Raw genomic sequence first — 18389 nt, 5'->3', positions numbered from 1 at the left:
GAGAGGATTCTAGGGAGTTAATTTGAAGAAGAATCTAGGAGACATTTGGCTGCTGGAATTTCATGAAATGATGTGGAAGGAAAGTGGTGCAATTCGGCCATATTGGGTGAATCTAAACAAGGCAAAAACATTGAAGTCAGATTGGGTGGTTCCAACACCAAAACATGCATTCACATGCATATTCAAACACCATGCCGTGCATGCCATTACCTTTCCAGCTCACATTATGCCATTCCAGCTCCCTTATGCACTCCCACACAACTTGTGTCGTGTATTCCCTTGCCTTGTCCAGCTCCCTTTTGCACCAAAAACATCCACTCACATTAATTAAACCATTCAGCCACATTTACACCAACAAACACAACCATGCCGTGCACTTTCATTCCCTTTCCAGATTTGTACAACCAATTCCAGGTTGTCCATTTCATCCTTGCAGCCAATACACATGCATGTTGAATTAAATAGCAATATGCATGCATATTGCCCTAGTGCCGTGCATTCACCATCCCAGAAACCCACTCATTCCAGCTCACATTTGCATTTCCAGCTCCATTCTTAATGTTGGCAGCCACATTCCCCTTATATAAAACCATGCAAAATCACTTCTCTGGCTCTCTCCCATCATCCCATTATTCACACACATAGCCGCTCCATCTCTGTCCATTTGCTCTCCCATTTGCAGAAACCATTCAACCATAGCCCATCTACCTTCATTTACATCACACTTGGAGAACCAACACCGAAGACCACTCTTAAGGGATTTCGACATCAGTTTTGCTTCAAGGGTTTCTTCTTCTTAATCCTATGTTCACTCATGTTATATATTTTTATGTCAAACCTTTTGTAAACATGAAGTGTAACTAATCTCTCTCTAGGGATTCGATGTAGCCTTGCAAGAGTGCCATGTAGTTAATTCAGAATTCTCATTTAATCTATCTATTTCTTGTTTCATTCTCCGATTTAATTGTAACTTAGTGTGTTGATTTTAATGCTTGATCATCATTTGAATTAACCACAGGTTGTTTAGCCAAGATTAAAGCACACATCATGCATAATCTTGGTGGATATGTGAATGAATGAAGGGAATGTTTTGCAAACATTCTACCGAGTGTTCCCTTTGGTTTTATGAAAGTTTCTTGTGCACTACATATTCTTGATTAGGAACCAAAGTTGCACATCACAATTAGGCTCATGATTAGAGACATTTGATCAAATCCACACATCATATGGTTGATCATATCTAAGTGAAACAAACTCAAGAAATAGGTAGATGACTGAGTATAAACTGATTTAACAAACATGGCCTTGGGTTAGCAATGGTAAAATCGAATCCCTAGCTTCATCTCCATTAGTACTATTCCATTTTATTAGTTGTTGATTCGTTTATTTGTGTTTACTTCATTTCCTTATGCTTTCAAGTTACAACAACAAATCTGCCTACATTGATTAGTTTTATTTCTCTAGTAAAGAGTTCTTGCAAAACAAGTGATTATATAGGTCCAATTAGTCCCTGTGGATTCGACACCCTTACTTGTGCCATTATACTAAACATATTCTAGCACTAGGAAGGAAGACAACAACCAAATTTGGCGTTTATATCAAAAATTTAACATTCATGCATTTAACATTCCTAATGACATCAAGCAAAGGTAAGTTAACATTCACCTTACTTAGAATATCAAAAATTTCCTTAAATGACTTATCCTGCTTACTTGGTAAGTCTTCCAGGGAATGGTATTGGTGGAGTGTAAGGTTTCTCGGCCTTATGAAGATTTGGTGCTTCAAATGAGGAGGTAGCATGGCTTGGTTCCTCATTTGGTTTCTCATTTTCTCCTTGAGTAACCCCTGCATTCACATGATCAGATTCATTAGTAACTTCATTGCCAACTCTATTATTGATAACCTTACCACTTCTAAGTGTAGTGATTGCTTTGGCTTGCTCTTGGTTCCTTTGGAGTATCACGGGTTGGCTTGGAAACTTTCCAACCTCTCTTTGGTTCAAGGCATCTGCAATCTGCCCCAATTGTGTCTCCATTTTGGTTAGAGCCGCCGAATGTTGTTGGAGAGTGCTATTTGTGGTATGTTGGAATTGCAAGGTATTCTGGGCTAACAACTTAACCGTATCCTCAAGAGTAGTGGCAGGTTTTGGTTGGAAATTTTGGAATTGATTGTTGTTCTTCCATGAAAGGTTGGGATGATCTCTCCAACTTGAGTTATATGTATTGGAATACACATCATTCCTTGGCCTTTGATTGTAAGAATTCATGAGGTTCACTTGCTCTTGAACATACTCGGGGTAAGCCTCCCTAGATGGACATTGATGAGTAGGATGGCTTGGTATGTTGCAAATGGCACACACTTCATTTGCTTTTGGCACCATGTTGAGCACGGATTCAAGCTTCCTTTCTAGGTTAGCAACCTGCAACAAAAGATCATGATTAGAGCTTGTTTCATAGACTCCAACTTTCTTACCCCTTAAATCTTTGTGTTGAGCATTAGACCCCAACATCTCATAAATGTTATATGACTCTTGAGCATTCTTTTTCTTCAAAGCTCCACCTGCTGCATTATCAACAGTTGATTGACATGTTTGGGTTAGTCCATCATAGAAAATTTGCATTTGTAAGTGAAAAGGTAACCCATGGTGTGGACATTGCAGCAAAAGGCCTTTAAAGCGCTCCCAACACTCATTGAAAGGTTCTCCATCATCTTGTTTGAAGTTGAAGATTTGTCCCCTTAATGTGGCTGTCTTTTGAGTGGAAAAGAACTTCTCCAAAAACTTCTTAGCCACGGCATCCCATGTGGTGAGGGAACCTGGTGTTAGAGTCATCAACCAACTTTTGGCCCTATCTTTCAAGGTGTAAGGAAACACTCTCATCCTCAAATTTGCTTCACTTACTCCCTGCAAAGGTAAACCACTCACAACATTGTAAAACTCTTTAATATGAGCTAAAGGGTCTTCATTAGGTAAGCCATAAAAAGAGGGAAACATATGGAAATGTGAAGATTTAAGATCATAGTTTCTAGCTTCTGTGGGCAGCAAGATGCATGAAGGTGAATTTGGTATGATTGGTTGAGCAAAGTCCTCCAAAGCTCGAAGCTCATCTTGGTTGCCCGCCATATCTTCTTCTCTTTCCCAATTAAAGTGCTCAGATCCTTTACTTGTTGAACTAGGTGAATTCTCTTCCTCTTCTTCACGGATAATGGAGAAACTTGATGGCACAAAGTTGTCCAAAGTGTTGCCCTTTAACTGTTCAATTATTTGGCCTAATTCAACAAGTCTATTTGACATATACTACAAGAAACAAAATAAAACAAGTTTGAATAAAAATTAGAAATCTACTTAAAATGAAAAGAACAAAGTTTAATAGCAAACAAGCAATTACAAGGGACTGAAATCAGTCCCCGGCAACGGTGCCATTTTGTTGTTGTCTTCCTTCCTAGTGCTAGAATATGTTTAGTATAATGGCACAAGTAAGGGTGTCGAATCCACAGGGACTAATTGGACCTATATAATCACTTGTTTTGCAAGAACTCTTTACTAGAGAAATAAAACTAATCAATGTAGGCAGATTTGTTGTTGTAACTTGAAAGCATAAGGAAATGAAGTAAACACAAATAAACGAATCAACAACTAATAAAATGGAATAGTACCAATGGAGATGAAGCTAGGGATTCGATTTAACCATTGCTAACCCAAGGCCATGTTTGTTAAATCAGTTTATACTCAGTCATCTACCTATTTCTTGAGTTTGTTTCACTTAGATATGATCAACCATATGATGTGTGGAGTTGATCAAATGTCTCTAATCATGAGCCTAATTTTGATGTGCAACTTTGGTTCCTAATTAAGAATATGTAGTGCACAAGAAACTTTCATAAAACCAAAGGGAACACTCGGCAGAATGTTTGCAAAACATTCCCTTCATTCATTCACATATCCACCAAGATTATGCATGATGTGTGCTTTAATCTTGGCTAAACAACCTGTGGTTAATTCAAATGATGATCAACCATTAAAATCAACACACTAAGTCACAATTAAATCGGAGAATGAAACAAGAAATAGATAGATTAAATGAGAATTCTGAATTAACTACATGGCACTCTTGCAAGGCTACATCGAATCCCTAGAGAGAGATTAGTTACACTTCATGTTTACAAAAGGTTTGACATAAAAATATATAACATGAGTGAACATAGGATTAAAAAGAAGAAACCCTTGAAGCAAAACTGATGTCGAAATCCCTTAAGAGTGGTCTTCGGTGTTGGTTCTCCAAGTGTGATGTAAATGAAGGTAGATGGGCTATGGTTGAATGGTTTCTGCAAATGGGAGAGCAAATGGACAGAGATGGAGCGGCTATGTGTGTGAATAATGGGATGATGGGAGAGCAAATGGACAGAGATGGAGCGGTTATGTGTGTGAATAATAGGATGATGGGAGAGAGCCAGAGAAGTGATTTTGCATGGTTTTATATAAGGGGAATGTGGCTGCCAACATTAAGAATGGAGCTGGAAATGCAAATGTGAGCTGGAATGAGTGGGTTTCTGGGATGGTGAATGCACGGCACTAGGGCAATATGCATGCATATTGCTATTTAATTCAACATGCATGTGTATTGGCTGCAAGGATGAAATGGACAACCTGGAATTGGTTGTACAAATCTAGAAAGGGAATGAAAGTGCACGGCATGGTTGTGTTTGTTGGTGTAAATGTGGCTGAATGGTTTAATTAATGTGAGTGGATGTTTTTGGTGCAAAAGGGAGCTGGACAAGGCAAGGGAACACACAACTTGTGTCGTGTATTCCCTTGCCTTGTCCAGCTCCCTTTTGCACCAAAAACATCCACTCACATTAATTAAACCATTCAGCCACATTTACACCAACAAACACAACCATGCCGTGCACTTTCATTCCCTTTCCAGATTTGTACAACCAATTCCAGGTTGTCCATTTCTGGAAAGGGAATGAAAGTGCACGGCATGGTTGTTTGAATATGCATGTGAATGCATGTTTTGGTGTTGGAACCACCCAATCTGACTTCAATGTTTTTGCCTTGTTTAGATTCACCCAATATGGCCGAATTGCACCACTTTCCTTCCACATCATTTCATGAAATTCCAGCAGCCAAATGTCTCCTAGATTCTTCTTCAAATTAACTCCCTAGAATCCTCTCCATGCTTGGAATAATGCTCAACTACCAAAAGGAATGTTTTTCCTTCATTTGCCTTCCAATTGATCTTATTACACACGGCTGCACACTAACACCAAACAATGTAAAATGCAACTAGCTTAATCCAAAACATCACAAAGACGCCAAATATGGAAGATATAAATGCATGCAAAATGTGACTTATCAGTCTTAGAACCCCGAATATTCTAAACTTTGATGCTTATGGATGATTCATTCCTATAGCACCAATCACAATCTTGTTCCCTCCATTCAGTGGATTGTCGTACCATAACGAGTTTGATTTTCCTGATTTGGACATTTCTAATAGAAACCACTTTATGTGGGGTATAAGACGTGAATCTTCACTTGATTATCAAGGAAGCTAAGAAACCTTTGTAGCCAACAATGGCATGGAAGAGCTGAATAAGTCTCCACCATGATCTTCATTCGAAGACTTATGACCGAAGCACTACAAACGGAAATACCTCCTGAACGAGGATTCCATGGCTCATTTGGCTCGCTCCTACGGACCATTTAATCATGAAAGATATTGCGTGAAACACACCATGATTACGTCCATGAATGAGTACGATTCTGAAGTTTATAAATCCGATTGAATTTTGACTAGAGAATACTTTTCTCATCCTTCCTTGTTTCTAGCTCGCTCCTAAAATAACACTGTAGAAAGTGGAAGTTTATCAAATTCTCGGATTTGATTACTACCACAAATTTGAGAGAAAGGCATAAACTCAGCTTCGACTAGAGTTTACCGAATAGTACGACTCAGTTCGGCTGGAGTATACCAAATGGCTCAACTCAGCGTCGGTTGGAGTTTACCAAATGGTGGTACCCTGTTTAGGCAGGGATGTACCAAATGGCATGCTTTTCTTCGACACAAATTGAAGGAAAATTTGTGAAAAACAAGTTCATTTGAGCAACATCAACAACATGCAATTAACAATTAAAAGGCGGAATCATGTTTATATGCACTCAAAAACAAAACTTAACCCATGAACTTCAAAGCCTAGTAGATAGGTGAACCAAGACTCAACTCAAAACAAAGTGAGTTGAGAAATCAATACCTTTGTAGATTCCTCTTTGCATAAGCAAAGGCTAATCACCCAAAGAGAGGGCCTTCATTCCTTGCATCTTAGATCCATGGATTTGGATGGATGAAAAGGTTTCTCCAAGTTCCCAAAATTGAAAACCTCTAAGTCTCCACACCAAGGCATATTGTAGAAGAAATGAGTGACCTTGGAGGAGTTTGATTGCTAGATGATCCCTCCAAGGTGGCTGAAATTTTAGAGAGAAAGGAGAGCTTATGTTCTCATCCTTTCCTCAAAAATTACCCTTAATGAATTTTGGCTATAAAGTCATACTTATTCCTTAATTCATTTGAGTGGCAAACTTGTAAATAAGTCCAAAACCACTCCTTCTTTAACATGGGATTTATTGGGCTATTTGGGCCTTTGTGAATCATTATTCATTAAGTTGTCACACAACTTAAGTCAATGGACTTGACGTTCGAAGCCCATTGGGCCTTAAGGTCCAAAACTATCCCGTGGTTTTTTAACGAACTTATTCGTTTGATTAATAATCATATTAATTAATCATTGCCATAAATAATTAAACCATTTAATTATTCTAACTCATCTCCGTTGAATCTTCAATCTCTACCTTACACGGTGTACGATCCATTAGGTTCCTTTTAGCGAGGCAGTGGGCGATTCAAACTCTTTCAAATCAATTGTGAATTGAAACTTACTTTCAATTCTCCCGTTAGTGATAATACACTTTTAGGGCTTCCACAAACCATGGTTGACGCCTAGCAGCATGTCATGGTTACCCAAGCTAATCAGAAGAGGTGGAGAACCTATTCAGTTTTAGGATTACAAATGCAATACGGTCTTTCTCTAATACAATACTCTTGACCACATTGTTTGGTTTGATAGTTTATTCATGTCTACTATCCAATGTGAATCTTGTGCTTATATGATTACCTTGAATGTGATCTGGAACGCATTCCAACATCTCATTCATACTCTGGCCAGAGATTCTAAATCATATCATAGAGTATTCTCCCTCAAACAGTTTGAAGGTTAGAGATCCCTTGTTGCGCATTCACTTGCCTCCATGGCTAAGTGGCTTAACCCCAACGATGCCGTGGACACCCTCCTGATGGAGTGACTTTGACATAATCAAAGATTAAGGACCTAACCACAAGACAACTGTGATGCCTCAGGTCAAAAGACTAATTTGCATTATCCCAACCATGAGTTCTCATGTGACATGAATATGAGAACTCTTCGTTGATCGTGTTCAGTGAACTCATTCTCTATTGAGCACCTACGTACTTGTCTTGATGTCACACACACCAATGACTCGAGACTAGTCACTCTCCCTGAGAGAAGACATAGCACGTACTGATCTTAACGGACTGTCAATGCCCAATTGACAATCCTATGATCAGGAACGTTTAGGATGTGTCAACGAAAGAATGGTCTCATGAATCTAACTTCTTTAGATCGCATTCTTCCAATCACATATTCCTTGGACTTATCGTTTAAGCATATAACATTTATACGAGACGGCTCAAACAATAATGTTTGCCCTTAATATTAAACTATATTAGTTTAACATGTGAAATGTCCATAAAGTATCATCATATGATTGGTTTTAGGGCACATTTCCAACACAAATGCCTACCGAACAGACCTCTTCAGCTTCGACTGAAGTCTACCGAACCCAAGCCTGGGTCTGTCTCTCTCAAAATCCAATTTCGAGTTTGTTTTTACAACATATGATAAAATCAAGGCCTGCCAAGGCGTGGCATCATGCCCGAAGTATGATCCTTGGCACCTAAGACCTAAAACTTCAAGCATAAGGGATATTGTTCCCGAAAATAAGTTAATTGAATCATGTTTCTTGCATACATGTGACTGAATTCAATATGTGCTTAGGTACGAATATGGGAAAGTTAGTTGTTTGGATGAATGCGATACCACACACACTAACTTTACATCTAAATCACATCTCTAACAACGACTTCAGGTCTATCCAACTTGATTAAGAGCATTGGCACGCTCCTCGTTGTATGAATGGTACTAAATTACCATGTCAAAGACCTTATATTCTCCCCGTTCCGAAAGAATGTCGTTGAGTTTTAAGGATATTTGAGATGACAACGATCATAAATGAAACCACTTTGAAAATAGAGTTAAGTATCTTTGCACCATCTCCAAAAATGAGCCTGAAGCTTTGCTTTAGGGCCAATGGGCTATCTCCTAACTGGGAACATACTATATATGCCCAGCCTGAAAATGGGTGATTCGAGCAGTTTACTTGCTTTGGCATGACCATTTGGGACACTTTAGTCAAACAATGATGCCACAACGCATCTCCTTACTCCAAGTAAGGATCTTGTGTCTACAAGCACACTTTGCCAAATCTGCTCATTAGGAAATTGATTTTCTAAATCATCCCTAGCAAAGATACGAAACAACCCTCTTTTCACAGTGGATTCAAGGGAATATATGTGGACTAATCCAACCAAAATGTGGACCATATAAATATTTATGGTTTTAGTTAATGAATCGACAAACTAGTCACATGTTTGTCCACACACATTGCTGCTAAACCTCCTGGCCGATTTTAAGGGTTCACCACCCTACTTATCCCATAATGTCTGGGAAACTGGATAATGTGAGAGTTTATATCGACGGTTTTCGATAAAGTATTGCATGTCTCTTCAATTTATAATTGGACATCAAATTCCCATGTTCACCCCAAAACAACCTCGCAGAGCAATCATAAAGCACAATTTAATTGATCCCTGGACCTTGGTGGACGCACCAAGTTTTCGATTTTTACCGAGGGTTATGCAATCTTGTACGCAGCTATGTTGTTCCGCCTTGAGGCCCATTGCCACCCAACCTATTTGATGTTAAAGTTGGTTACTTGGTATGAACCTGACGCTTCGTATTTACGCATTTTGGGTGTGCATTCTATGTGCCAGGTTGCGCCGCCACAACGTACCAACATGGGTCCTCAAAGAAGGATGTGAATCTTTGTCGATTATGATTCTCCTTCACTAGCTCTCTTAGAGCTCTTTACAGCTCATTTGCGAATTGTCACTTTAATGAGATAGTCTTCCCGCCGTTAGGGGGAGATAAGAACATCAACGTTTCTATAAAACGACACAAATTTGCGTGGATGTTACCTACTATGTCTCATCTCGATCCTTGTACCGCACAAGTGTGATAAGCAAGTGCTATGAATTCTAGCTTTCAAAACGTTGCTCTAGACGCATTCCTCTGATCTAGCTAAAGTGACAAAATCATATACCAACTACAAAGAAGCCTACATGGATAGATGTACTTAACGGACGTCGGGTAAACATTCTCGAAGGGTGCGCCGCCCCTGTTAAACAATTTGGCTGCCCTTGTTGGACGGTCCAGTACACCGGCGGATAGCCAATCAATCTATCTTGGCCTGGCGCACAACATATCACTTAATTCATAGGATTCACTTCCCTAGAAAAGGAAGGTCATGCTACAAAATGAATCCATACTCGAGCGTTGTCTCAAATCATTTTCATCTTATAAGATTAATTCGGATTACCCCCAAGACTTGAAGTTCTTGGTCCAGTCTACTAGTTTGGATGAGAAAATGGAGTTGAAATGAGATTACCATTGATGATGTTTTCACTTATATGGTAGCTACCAACATAAATGAAAAGTGATGTTATCGAACCGTGTTCCATTGATTAGTGACAACGTAAAACTGATTGGATAACTGAAATTACAATCCAGGATAAATTCCTTACCAGAGTGTGTTTACAACTATCGTTCCTACACTGCCTAAGGTAACCCTGTTGTGTTACAAGTGGGAAAGGAAGCGTAATGAGATGAATGAAGCAGTATGATATGATGCATGCCTTACGGTGCAAGATTTCTCTCAAATGCCATGCGATTGAATTCAGCATTATGAAATGTGGTTAGTGTTTCTCCATAGGGATATAGATATAGAGATTTACATGTAAGCTCCCAAAGAATTACATAGATTGGTTCAAAAAGTTCCAAACCATGGAACACCCTCTTAACTTGTTTGAGATGTTCACTTATGGATTAAAGAAATCCGGCGAATGTGGTATACCCGTCTAAGTGATTATTTGATCAGTTAAGGATATGAATTATGCCCTTGTGTGTTAAGCTATGAAGTCTTATTCCGAATTGCTAGAGTTACAGTTTATGTTAATGACATGCATCTCAGTAAGACTCTGGAAGAGCTTAAGAAAACTGTCTTGCACCTGAACATGAAATTTGAGATAAAGGATCTTGGGAAAACTCGTTTATGCCTTGACATAAAGTTCAAAGCGTTGTTTTGACGGTACTTTGGTCTACCAGTTGAACTACACCCCGAAGGTGTTACCTTTGAGTATACATATGATCTTTCATACGCTATATGCAAATGAGACCCTTAAAGAGGTTATGGAATCTGAAGTTCCATATCTGAGTTCAACTTTGCTCTTGTTATACTTAGCTCATTGTAATTAGAAATGACATCTCATTCACTGTTGATCTATTAGTAAAGATGTAGTACTGCGCCTACACGCAACCACTGAATTGGTATTAAAGACGTTTTCCGCCACCTTAAAGGTACTACGGATTTAGGCAAATCCCAATGCATCCAACCCCCATGATCCTCGAAATGATGCTTGCCTTGTTTGTTGTGCTCACGCAGGTTACTTATTAAACCCGCACAAGGTACGTCCCTAAATGGTTATATCTTTACCGTTAGGGATATCGTAATATCTTGGAGGTCCATGATATGACCTTAGTTGTGAAATCTTCGAATCGTTCCAAGACTCACCTCACTTCACTATACCACACGTGAGACATGATTGAGAGCTCTTATTGAGCATATTGTACCAACTTTGTTATTAATTAAATAATTTTTTTTAATATTCTCATATTAATATAATACTATTTAATTAATTATTACATTTGAAAAAAAATTATTTATATCTTGCCCGGCACCGTCGGGTAACAAAATCAAGCAAAACATTTAAAGGTCGACTAACCCTACGACAAGTCGTCGGGCAAAATTAAAAAAAAAAAAAAATCTATTTTCAAAATCAATTTAATTTTTGCACATCCACATGTTTTCGTCGAGTGAAACGCTTTCCTGGCCTCAACGGCCAACGCATACTTTACCGACGGAGGTTCGTCGCATGTTTTGTCGGGCATTGTGTTTTACCTGACGATTAATCTTACCCGTCGACAAAAACTTGTTACAATGGCTTTCACGCTACGACTATTACCCGACAAAATTGGCCGCACTGTACTTTTCGCGACAACTTTGATTCTAGGAGACAAATTCTGATCGGCTCCTAAGTTGTTTTTTTTTATATATATATTTTTATAGTGATAGGCTATTTGCCAATAAATTAATGAAATACTATGACATCAATGAAATTCGACAGTTGAAAATGAAACTTCTTCTTTGCTATCAAAGAATGCAGTGAAGAAAGACGCATGTACACAATCATGCATTATTTCCAAATTGACATTATTAAATGGTGGTTGAAATTGAAATTAAAAATTAGCAATTCCACAATTTGGGTGCCGTAGCAACATCATAATTTCATTCTTGCTGGTGGAAGATTGCCACCTCCCTTGCCAGGACTTGATGGTGGTTGATCATTACCTCCTTTACCAGGACCAGATGGTGGCATTGGAGTGGCCTTTGGCAACATACCAAAATAGATTCCTCTTGATGATATTTTGGGAAGAGGTGGTGAACTTACACCAATTCCCTGTTCTTCACCTGCTGCACCAGATGTCTGAATTGGAGAGCCCTTTGATAGGATGTGGCCAAATGTTGCCCATCTTCCATGCAATTGATTATACTTCTCTTTGCCATCTGATGAGGAAGAGGAGGCAATGCCAAAGGCTAGCACAAGCAGCAAGGCCAACCATGGCAAGTTTTGGTAGGAAAGTCCCATTCCCATATCGTATGCTTTTCTATGTTTTTTGGGTTTCTGAATGAAAATTGTGCTATGTTGTTGTGCTTTATATAAGAATTAGGTGAATCTTTGCTAGGAAACTGTTTACTAAACGGTTTCTGTGTTTTTCTCATATAGTTATATGCAATCATCTAGATTAATTATTTGGATACTGCAATTCTATGTAATTCCTTTCATGTATTATCACTATTTTATTGTTTTATTAAGCGGTGGAATAGTGTTCCTTTTGTATTCACATTGTCTGAGATTTGGTTTGATTTTGCTATATGGAGTAATTGATACTGTGATTTTAATACTTAATAGAAAATTTCTAGGATCTGTGATTTTGTTTTCTCATCTGTGTGTTCACTTTATAAGAAACGTTTTGTACCATTCTATAATAGGGAAGATAATCCAACCTGTTAAATCCGATAACCATAGATAACCATCCAAATAAGGTGAATTTGAGAATAAAGACGTTGCACAAATGGTAACAAGAATTGACCACAGATTTATGTATTTCAAGTAGTGGTGATGCAGGACTACTAGAGGATTTGTACAGAAAACAAAAAGGTAACATTGGATTTGAGCATAAACAAAAAAGACATTAATTGGATATCGCTTGATCTATATATGCAATATTATTAAAAAATATATGGTTTTTAAATTCCTAATGAAATATCATCTAGTTATTGTATAAGCCAAAAAGGAGAAGCATGAATAGGGAAAATGTGAAACCCCACCTTAAATTAATTGTAATTTCATATTAACAAATTTATGAAATTACCTTTTAGTCCTTGAGTTTATTTTATTTGACCGTCTCGATGAAACCCGAAGTTATAAATTAATTATGTTATTTGTATCGTACGCATCGCTGCGAATGCGTAAGCACGAACAGATTCGAATTCGGATTTATAACGAAGGTTTTACATTCGAACGTCAAATGTTTTCGAATATTTTTTACGTTTCATCTTTAGTGACATTTTTATGTGAGCCATTAAGGCCCACATGTCCCTTCCTTGTTCCCTTGCACCCGTAAGTCCCCTCCCCTTTTCTGAAAATATCAAGCTCTCCTTCTCTTTCTCTGAACACTCTCACTCTTTCAAACTCTCTCCCTCTCCTCTTGGCTCTTCTCTTCCCCACTGTTGAAAACTACCCTTCCCGAGGGTACTACACCAACAACCACAACAGACAACAACCTTGGCACCACCACCATCACCCATGTGTTTTCAGAAACGAAGGAAACCCCCCCCCCCCAAACCTTCCTCTCCTTTTCGGTCGACATTATTCATCGTCTTCCTCAACGAGTTTCTTGATGTTCCGACGGGTAAGCTTCTAAAAACCCTTAGGATGTGTTTTAGGGTTAGATCGAAGCTTGTTTTAAGTTGTGGATACGTGTGAATTGTAGAAGATAGCTCGGGGTAGCTTTTCCAAACTTTCCGACAAGCACAGCCCTTTTCGAGGCGTTTTTCGACCAAACCATGGTGAGTTGACCATCGTGCAAGGTACCAATCTCTTCATCTCATCGAGTACTATAACTTTCATGTTTGAATCACTTGATTTGAATGAGTAACGAAGAAGTTATGAGCGTTTGAAAACTAGCCCAGAAACCGGCCAAAGTGTGGCCTAAAAACTGGTCAACCCGACCTGGGGTCCTGAGACCCAGATCCAAACCAGCCCTAAACCCAACCCTAGCCTTGGGGCCAGGCTGCTGAGCCCAAAACCTTTTCAAAGTCCAAGCCCAACCCCCAGGAGCCCCTAACCTAAACCCTTATGACCCCAGGCCTTGGGCCTTAGAACTCAAGCCCAACCCACAAGCCTTCAACCCAACCCACTATAACCCAAAAACCCATTAAACCCTTAACCCAAAAGCCCTAGGCCGGAACCTTGGACCCTAGGCCTTTGGGCCGTGAGAACCTGGGCATTTGGCCTGTTGACCTTAGGCCCATAAGGCCCAAAACCTTTCAGCCTAAACCCAACCCAGAACCCAAGCCACGCTTGGGCCTGCTCGTTGGTGCGCGTAAGGCCAAGCTAGTGTTGATGCATGGAGCACACGCGCCACCATCCACGGCGATGCCGACGACTTTTTCAGCCAACTTTCCAATGACTTTTCCTGGCGCATGACTGTCGGAGCCGCCACTTTGCTGCGGAGCGTGGGGGTGCCTGAGGTCCCCCTTTATGTTTTTAGACGTTCTGAATCCGGTTATGACTTCTTTTTTTTTCTAAAATTCAATCGTTATGATAGAGTTTTATTAATTGGACCCTCTATGTGCTTAGGTGCAATTACTAGCGGCGTTTCTGTCCCTTCTTTTTCGTACGGCTCTTCTATGATGGAATATCTGTGAGTGGACCCTTCTAAAATGCATGTTTTAATAGTAGAAATGCATACATGAAAAGCATGATTTAATGGTTACATTTATGAAACGTTTTACGAGTAAATTAGATTTACACTTTATGATTATCATGTTTTACTGAGAATATTTTGGAATACAATACTTTATCAAATCTTTGTTCTTTGTAGTATATATGATGGATGGCTATATACCATGAGAGTTTTGAGATATATGTACTTATGTTTGGAAAGACTATATTCAATGTTTTAGTGCGTATCTAGTGGTCACTGTCCTGCCTTCGGGTGTATGTTTTGCCTTCAAGCGTATGTTCTGCCTTCGGGTGTATTTCCTGCCTACGGGCGTATGTCCTGCTTACAGGCGATGTTCTGCCTTGCGGGCGCGTGGTGTATGTTCTGCCTCCGGGCGCGTGGCTTATGTTCTGCCTTCGGGCGATTATGATACCACTAGTTAACACACTATACAATGTATGTTTAATGAAAGGTTTTATGGCATGCTAGGGTTTTCCGAAAAACCTATCACCTATTATGCTACTAGTTTTCATAAACTTTGGGGGTTAGTACGTTATTGAATAACTATGTTTGTACTACTTATATATCAACTTGGTCCACTCATGTTTGTTTTGCGCCCCCTCAAGACATAGGAACAAGGCTTACGATCCGAGCTACGAGACATTTCCCTACCAGTGACATCGTGCCATCCTCTCTACCTTGACATCCCTTGTAATAGCACATCCGCTTGTATTCTGTTTTAGTAGTATACTCTGAACATGTCATGCATTATCATAAATTTATTGTTGGCGGTTGAATATTTTTATATATTGGAAAGTTTGTATTTTGATAATACTTTGCGTAGTAACACGCAAAATTTATATGCATGTTTCATATGTTCTCGGCATATGCACTCATTAAATGGCTTGCGTCATCCTTGGGTGTCGGCCAGCACGTGGCCATCCTGTTGTCCTCCGGACATCGGGATCGGGGCGTGTCAGAAAAATTGCAATACTACTACTATTTTGTCACATTGGCTATCTCATGACAAAATTGTAGTTAGGGAAATTTTAATGACAAATGTAAAAGCCTAAAAGACAGCGTTATGAGATACACGTGAAAAGCCCACATATTGAAAGATGAAGAAACTAGGGGTGACTTCAAAAAATCAAAAACCGAAAAAATCCCGATCGAATACTAAAACGAAATCGAAAGAACAGAAGATCGAAAAAAAAGGAACCGAAAAAGGAAAAAAAACCAAACCGAACCAACTTTATTGGCTGGATTTCAGTTTTGGAGGTTTGGAAACTGAACCAAACTGAATCCTTTTACACTTTATGAATGTATATTTGTGATGTTTCTTTTGTGAAATTTTGTTGCAAACTACATATAAGGCTTTTTCAATGAGCATACTTGGTTCAATTAGGGAGGTTATTCCATTGGTTATAGAGGAAAGTTTTGGAAGGCGACTTTTGAGAAGCCAATTTATATTGAGTATACAAATGATGTGCTTGAGTCTAGTTTGGAACTTGTAATAGCTTCTCAATTTTTTTGCTTTCGGAATAGATAGGGTTATCATTTTTTTTTTTCGCAATTGAGGTTGTTGATGGACTAGGATTGGTTTATATAATCTTGTACCTTCCCACTTTTTCCAATTTTTTTATTCTTAGTCTACCAATGCAAGCCTTTTTCTAAATTTCATATTAAAAAAAAAAGGTTTTATACAATAAAAAAATTAAAAAAAAAAAAAAAAAAAAAAACCGAACGGAAAAAAACCTAAAGAAAATCGAACCGAACCGAACCAAAATTTCGGTTCGATGTCGGTTGTGAAATCTCGTTCCTGGATTTCACTATTATAATCTATGTATTTGTATTATTGAGATTTTATATTATTTTTCGAGAAATTATAATAATTTATTTGGATTTAGATTTTAATTAAATTAGTTACAAAGTTTGAAGTTTGGAAAGTAATTATCTAAAACTCGTTGACCTTTCGAGGTCACAAGTAACGTTTTTCGAATAAATCTTGAAACTATGAGCGCACAGGTGAAAGTCGTTTGCGAGTCCGATTTATAACGGTATAAATACGGACATTTGAAGTTGTGTTACTAAACTATAGATTTTAAATTTATTTTAAACTCCCATCTTGTGGGAAAGAGGCCAATCACATTTATGTGAGTTAAGGGAACCAATCAGAAGGGGAAGAAGGAGGGAAAGGAGAGAAGGGAGTAAACACCCAAGCAACCTTGACCCGATTTCAAACTCCAACCCGGTTCCTTGATCCGGTTGTATCTCTTCCGTCCGACATTCGATTGAGGTGATTTTGGTGTCTGTGGAAAGCGCTCAGCGAACCCAACATCTTTGTGGTATTATATTTCTCAATTTCTAACCCAATTTTACAAACCGAAGCCACAAAGTCCATGGTTTTCCGGCGAGTTTTCTCATGTTACGTTGATTCCGACAATGATTACCATCGATCACCACCACCAATAGACTCCCCTAAACCCTTGAAGCAAGGTCCAAGCATGGGATGAGGCGTCGGAGTTCATTTTGGCGATGAATCGAGGAACACCCATTTCTAGGTTTTTCGGCAAGTTCGAGGGCAATTGGAGCTTTTCTCGGCCAAATTGGACTTGGCCACAGGTATGAAACTTGCTCCACTCACTGAGATATATTTGCCTGTAAAATTTGGTAATTTTTGGAAATAGTTGAATTTTCCGACGAGTCGGGGTGGCCGACCACCACCCGCGGCGGCGCATGGCCAATGGGCCGACGATGTCTTTTTAATTCCAATTAGATGCCCTGAATTCATAATTGATATCCGTATGAAGTGGTTTGATTGTTTGAATTTAGTTTCAATATGATACATCACTTGATCAAAATTTGAATCAATGATCCGACCGTTGGATTGTCACCAAACTTTAATGCGTTATAAAACGTAATATTTCAGGACAGCTGACACTGACAGATCGGGAATCCGACATACGGATCTTCCTAAATTAGATTTCTAAGTTAGTAAAATTAATTGTTAACCGCCACCTAATTCTAGCAATTGGCGGCGATCCGACCGTCAGATTGGGATGAGATTTTAGTATGTTGTTCTTTGAGCATAATGTGGACCTTAGGAAGTTACGGATCTAAATTATGATGTGCGAATCTTCCAGATTAAATTGCTAGGGTGTGGACCCCACTGTTGTTTTTTTGGTCAACATGTCTTGAACCATTTGAATTACTAAAATTAGTATTACTAGAGACTCAGTGAAGCTTTGTGGACTTGTCTCGGTGAGTGACTTTAATATATGTGATATGGTGATTACCCGATTCTTTATATTAATATCCTTTATGGATATGACATGGTTTTATAAATGTGTTTTCTGTTAAAATGTGATTCTTTTATAATTGGTCATCGATCTATTTTTATTAAATGTGACTTGATTCATGGATTGGTAATATTTGTGGAAAAGTGATTCGAATTGCATATTGAACTGTTTTGTAAATTGATGGCTAGTAGGGGACTATAACCCTGCTTGGTTAATCTGCATTGGGGGTCACTAGTGGTCCTACTTGGTTAATCCACATTGGGGGACCATACTATATATGAATCGCACTTGGTTAATCCGTGTTGGGCGATCCTTATGGCCATTTATACTTAGGGGTGATCATGCTTGGTTAATCCGCGTTGGGTGATCACTACCTAATAGTTCTACAGGTGTGACTCTGCTTGGTTAATCCACGTTGGGGGGTCACTACCTACCTACCTGATTATCTTGACCCTGCTTGGTTAATCCGCATTGGGGGGTCATTAGTGGTCATGCTTGGTTAATCCGCATTGGGGGACCATACTATGTATGGATCGCACTTGGTTAACT

At 38.9% G+C, this 18389-nt stretch overlaps 1 non-coding gene across 1 annotated transcript; it reads left to right on the top strand.

Moving 5' to 3' along the window:
- The first annotated feature begins 2636 nt into the window (after positions 1-2636).
- LOC137746354 (small nucleolar RNA R71) lies at positions 2637-2747 on the top strand. The gene has a single exon (XR_011069825.1). It is a non-coding gene; the product is annotated as a small nucleolar RNA R71 (small nucleolar RNA).
- Positions 2748-18389: the final 15642 nt, after the last annotated feature.

This window comes from Pyrus communis, chromosome 9 (assembly GCF_963583255.1).
Source record: "Pyrus communis chromosome 9, drPyrComm1.1, whole genome shotgun sequence".
Classification (NCBI taxonomy): domain Eukaryota; kingdom Viridiplantae; phylum Streptophyta; class Magnoliopsida; order Rosales; family Rosaceae; genus Pyrus; species Pyrus communis.
Note: the sequence above shows the minus strand (reverse complement) of the source record. Positions and strands in the feature narration are given on the sequence as shown.